Raw genomic sequence first — 6,620 nt, 5'->3', positions numbered from 1 at the left:
GGCCCTAGAGAAGAATAAAAAAACAAAAAGAAAAGTAATATATAAATTTTAAGAGAATCAATTAATTCAAATGAGATCCTAAGTGTCGTACTATAGAAATTTACAAATTCGGTTCTCAATTTTGTAATTTTATTGTGTTGAATTTACAACTGTGTTCCAAAATTTAATAGGAGAAACAAAATTTATTCAACTATATTAAAATTTTAAAAATAAATTATAAATTCATCACAACAAAATTATAAAATTAAAAGACGAACTTATAAATTTTTAAAATTTAACACTTGAAATATAATTTAAATTAATTGGTTCATTTGAAACCTATATGTCATTCTCCAAAAAAAATAAATAAAATAAGTAATGATAATTCAGAATAACCAAATATTCATCTATAAACAAACTCAAATTCACTGATTCACTTGTGTATAATCAGTTGTTTTGAACTTCACTATTTTTCCCCACCCAAGAGCCCTTATTGCCATTCTCTTTTTATTGTATTACTTAGGTGTCTTCTTATAAAAAGAAAGTATAGTCAGACATTAAATATAAATATATTTTTTAATAGGAATTTAAATATTAATTTATCACGATGTGAGGGACTAACATATTCTGTCAAATATAAGTCCTATTAGTTAATTTTTTTATTATTTATAGGTATTCTTTTATTAAAGATAATTTTATTAAAAATATAATCATACATTAAATATAAACATATCTTTTAATAAAATTCAAACTTTAATTCACGTTCTTTTCTCTCTAACTTTCCGTTGTTGGTAACATGCTTTCTTTTTTTCCTGTTCTTAATGATTTAATTTTGGAAGTTTTTCCAGGAGGGAATGATGTAGTAGATTCATTTGCATGTAGGCCTGGGCACAATGCCAGTCAAGCCAACATGGTCAAAGCTCCGGGGGTCAGTTTGGGTGTGCCATCCAAACTCCAAACCTGGACATGAGAAAATGTTGTATATGAAAAAATTATATTATATATATATATATATATATCATATCTTTTCCTTTCCTAACATTTTTTTCACTTTATTTTTTCAACTGTCATGTGTTTGCCATTTCCCCATTCACCTAATTCTGGATATCTTCCTCTGGAATATAAATTTCTTTTTGGTTTTTATGTACATTTTTGCCTTTATAATATAATTTCTTTTGAATTAAAAAATGTCACAAATAATATTATATATAAAACGGAATTATATTTTATTTCCTCACTTATATTTATAATATATATATAAGGAAATTATTAGTAATTACATTTTAAAAACAACACTTTCTTATAATAGTAATTAACATTAAAACCTTCACTTGAATAATTATTTCTTATCAAATCATCTCTGATTATGGATTAAAAAAAAGATTATTTTTTCTGCCACTAAATCTGACAAAGCCCAAAATTAAACTATTATCAATGTTTTGAAACTTGGATCGAACGTCAAACCAAAAAGAGTAATGGGTTGCTGTTTGCATGATTCAATCGGTTAGACTGACAGTCGAACGTGTGATATAAAATTAAATAAAAATAATATTTGTATATATAAATATATTAATAAAATATTAATTTGTTAATGGCGTTCAGGATCTTGACACCAAAGGCTATATGCCTGAACCACTGGAGCTGAAGGCAAAGGCATGTCGGCACGAGCTCACGATCTTAAAGCAAAATGTTGGAGCTAGAGGCATGCCGTTATGTCATAACTCACGAGCCGTCAATCTTAATGCCAAAAGTAGAGTCGGGAATAAGGTCGAACTTAGAAGGCCACCCGTTTAAGCTCATTTTTATAAGGTCAAGCTTAAAAAAATGGCATTTTTAAGGAAATCAGGCTTTCAAGCCTCGCCTTGATAGGCTCTGAAAAAACGGGTTCGGGTTTGAGTGACTCTTTTAGGCCCATTTTTATTTTTTCCTTAAAAAATAAAATATATTTAATTTTTAAATTGAATTTAAACTTTAGAATATATATTTATACTTTAAAATTAGAATTTCTATTATTTATTTTTAATTTTTAAACATTATAAATTTTATTTTTAAAAAATATATGAAATATTATAATTAACAATTTTAATGTTTAAAACTTCCAAAAAATAAAAAAAAATAATAAGAACTTATGGGCCTGGCCTAAGCCCGTTATATAAGGGCCGAGTTTTAAAAAATGAGACATTTTAAGAAAAACGTGCTTAAGGACCTATAGGCCAAGCTCATAAAGGCCGAGCCTGCCCGTTTTCCAATTCTAGCCAAAGGTTGAATTATTAGAGCTGGATGTAGAGGCCGAAGGAGGGATTACAGATTAAGCATAGACCGTGGAGAAGAGATTACAGATTAAAAAAGAGAACTAAAGATTAGAGAAAAAAAATAATTGAGCCTAAATTTTTTTTAGGCTTTGGACTGGCTTTCTAGTTTTCAGGTTAACTATGATTTTTTTAAAATTATCTGAGTCAACTTGATCCAAATGTCCAAATGCTCTAAATGATTGAACCAAGCTATTGTGTTGAATGGTTGATGGTTGAACTGTCTAATTTGAATTTCAAAACATTTCTACTAACAATTCATCAACCATGCTTAAATGCCTCTCATGTCTTTAATCAAATGATATAGTAAAATCTGTTGAATTATCATAGTAGAACTACAATGATTTACAAAGAAAATCATTGTATTCTACAGCGATCTTATTTTAAAAAAACATTGTTAAAATAATTTAATTAGTCTAATTAGAGTCCATTCATGTTAATTGGGTTTCAGTTTTTTCTATTTTTCATTGTATCTTCATACATGTTTTTCAGGTATTTTTCAATGTTTTAGGCCTAATAGCCTATTATGGGTTATGGGCTTAAGTTATTCATTAGATTTTTCTAAAAGAGTCATAATATGATTGTTATTCTTACTTGGAGTCAAAGACTTTCCTTATAAATTAAATTTGTGAAACTTAAGAATTGATTAATATAATTTTGAATGTCATTCAAATTTGTGAAACTATTTTGATTAGGGTTGTTTTCTATGAGACACACTATGAAATTTCACATTATTGTCAGCTATGGTTCTATTGCCCATAATTCTTCTGTTCAATTCAATCTCAATTCACATTAGCTAGTGTATAAAATGTTGATATGTTTTGAGTTGGGAGAAAAATAAAAACACAATGGGGAATGCAATTAATACTCAAGCATTGACTCATATGTATATAGATGAACAAATTGGACTTAGGCAAGCCAAAGACCACAATACAGCTTTTATGAGATCAAAATATAAATGTGGTGATTATGTTGGATTTCGAAGATGGAAAGTTGAAGGAGTAAACGAGCTTTACTATTCCCCCCCCCCCCCATTTGGGAGCCGTCATTGCTATTCTTTCTTTTTTTTTTAATTACTTAGGTATCTTTTTACTAGAAAATATTCTGTTTAACATACGGTCAGGCATTAAATATAAGCATATCTTTCAATGAAAATTTAAATTTTAATTTATTAGTGAGGGACTATCATGTTTTACTAGATTGTTAGTTTCTATTTTTTGGTTGCTTATATATATCTTTCTCGTAAAAGTAATTTTATTCAAGACAATGTCATGTATATATATATATATATATATTTAAACTTTAATTCATTACAAGAAACTAGTTCCTTTCACTTAATTATTTAATTTTCAGAGTTTTTCCACGTGGGAATGACGTAGTAAATTCGTTTGTATGTCCGCCAAGGCACAATGCCAGTCAGGCCAAGACGGTCAAAAAGGGGTCAGTTTGGGTGTGCTAACCAAACTCCAAACCTGAACACAAGAAAATATTACATATAAAAATTATATATATATATATATATATATATATATATATATTACTTCACTTTTTCCGCTTTCATGTGTTTCTCATTCCCCCATTCACCCAATTCTGGATGTCTTCCTCTGGAATTTAAATTTCTTTATGGTTTTTATGTACTTTTTTACCTTTATAATACAATTTCTTGAGATAAGGAAATTATATTTTATTTCCTCAATTATAGTTATAATATATATATATATATATAAGGAAATTATTAGTAATCACATTTTAAAAATAACACTTTCTTTCATGAGATATAATGGTAATTAACATGAAAACTTTCGCTTGAATAATTATTTCTTATCAAATTATGTCTGACTATGCATTAAAAAAAAGAGTAATTTTTCCGCCACTAAATCTGACAAAGCCAGAAATTAAACTACTAATCATTCATGGACCATGCTTAAATGCGCTCCATGTCTTTAATCAAATAATATAGTAAAATCCGTTGAATTATCACAGTAGATCTACAATGATTTACAAAGAAATATCACTGTAATTTACAGTGATTTTATTTTAAAAATTTGTTAAAAAATTAAAGACTGCAGCAGTAAATGCTGCAGAAAAATTTAGTTGGTCATGAAGTATGTCTTATATTTTTAAGTATTAATATACAATTTGGACCTGAACTATAAATACATGGGTGATTTGAATCTTAAACTTTTAAAAGATACATTTTGAATCATAAACAATTAAAATTAGGACGGTTTCTTTCTATTGTTAACTTTTAACAAATGTCTGTCAAATTATTTGGAGAAAATTATACTTTAGGCCCAATTTGACAAAAGTTTGTTGAAAATTAACGGTAAAGGTGAAATTGCTCCAACTTTAATTATTTAGGGTTTATAATGTACCTTTTTAAAAGTTTAGTGTTCAAATTGTCCCTGTACTTATAGTTCATGATCCAAATTGCATAATAACCTTTTTATATTTTAAAAAATGCACTCTAGTTAATAATAATTCAACAGTAATGAAAAAATATTTTGCAAATTATATCAATTTTAAAAAAAAATTTGAAAGAGTGCGTAAGTTTTTTGGTTTGAATGACCGATGAAAGTGAAAATTTATAAAACATAACCAAATGCTTTTATGATAAATAAAGAAATAGAGAAAAAAATTATATGAAGAGGAATCTATTCTAAATTTTTTCCTAATAAAGAATGATAATGTTTTTTTTACAAATGTTATCATGAGATTTTATTACATGAAAGAACAAATAGAAAAAAAATGAAAGTGCACTTATAGCGAAAGATTATGTTATGCTCCTATTGCTATCATTGATGGCCTACCAAAAACCCATCCAGCAAAAACAAAAATAGTCAACTTGACATTGTCTCATTCATACCCACTACCATAATCTCCACCAAAAATTACTTTACTCATTATTATAATTTATAGCCTTCTTTTATATAGTTTCATTATCATCATCATTATTATTTATCTTTTTTCATTCGTTCTTCTTATATCTTGAGAAATTTATAATATTACTGTGGATTAATATGTAATTTAAATTCTAAACTACAGGTTTAAGGGCGATTTGAATACTAAACTTTTAAAAAGATGTATTATGAACTCTAAACAATTAAAATTAAAGAATTTTGTCCCTATCGTTAATTTTCAGCAAACGTTCATTAAATTGGGGTCTAAAGTGCAATATTTTTAAATGAATTTGACGGATATTTGTTGAAAGTTAATGATAGGGCGAAATTGCTTCAACTTTAATTGTTTAGGGTTTAAAATGCATCTTTTTAAAGTTTAGAGTTCAAATCACTCTGAACTTATAGTTCAAGGTTTAAATTTCATATTAACCCTATTTTTAAAGAGAAAGAATATTTATATTTAAATATGATTGGGATATCAAATTCTAAAATAAAAGAAATTATTGCTTATATTTTTTATAAAAATAATCTATTTTATATTTCTATAACGTAATTGCTATAAAAAATTGCATTGTCCAAAAATAAAAAAAATATAGTTCTTTATAATTTAATTATATAATCATTTATGTTGACATATAATTATTTATACATTGAGAAAAAATATATTTATTTTCGTTATTATAATTATTTATTTTTAACTACTTGTACAATTCTATTTCATATTTTTACATACACATACATGATAAAATTATCAAATTAATATTTACTCAATATTTAAATTTAATTATTTTTTATGGTATGCTTATTTAAAAAAAATGGAAGGATGAACTTGATTTATAAATAATTGGGAAAGGGAGGTTGTATAAAATCTTACGATTAAAGTACAGGGTGTAAAATCAACTTTATAAAATCAATATTTAAAACACAGGTACAATTGTTATGCGTATTTTCTGTTTTTTTTGTTTTGCCAACTTTTTTAAGTCTGTTTATGTTGGGTTATTCACCCTTAATAGACTAGGTCCAATATAAGCCCATAGAACTTTATTGGTATAATGAGAAAGTAAGGGTTTTTATTAGTATAAATTTTACAAATTCAAAAACCACATCTACATCCCTTGAGACCTAAGTATAGTTGGAAATTGTAATGCAAAGATAATAATATACCTATTAAAAATACATTATATCAATCAAGTAATTCACAAATAATTTATCAGTAATTTACAACTATTACTTCAATTTTGTACAAGTATAACTTCATAAGGAAATTGCAAAATTAAAAAATGAATTTGTAAATTCTCAAAGTTTGTCACTTTAAAATCTAATTTAAATTAATTAGTTCATTTGAGACTTCTCTATCATTCTCTCAATAAAAAGTGATGGTAATTCAGAACAATTGAAGGTTTATCGATATATAAGCCCAAGTTCATCGATT

This window comes from Prosopis cineraria, unplaced genomic scaffold (assembly GCF_029017545.1).
Source record: "Prosopis cineraria cultivar Desert tree isolate PC_DT_omini unplaced genomic scaffold, ASM2901754v1 PC13, whole genome shotgun sequence".
Classification (NCBI taxonomy): Eukaryota; Viridiplantae; Streptophyta; class Magnoliopsida; order Fabales; family Fabaceae; genus Prosopis; species Prosopis cineraria.
Note: the sequence above shows the minus strand (reverse complement) of the source record.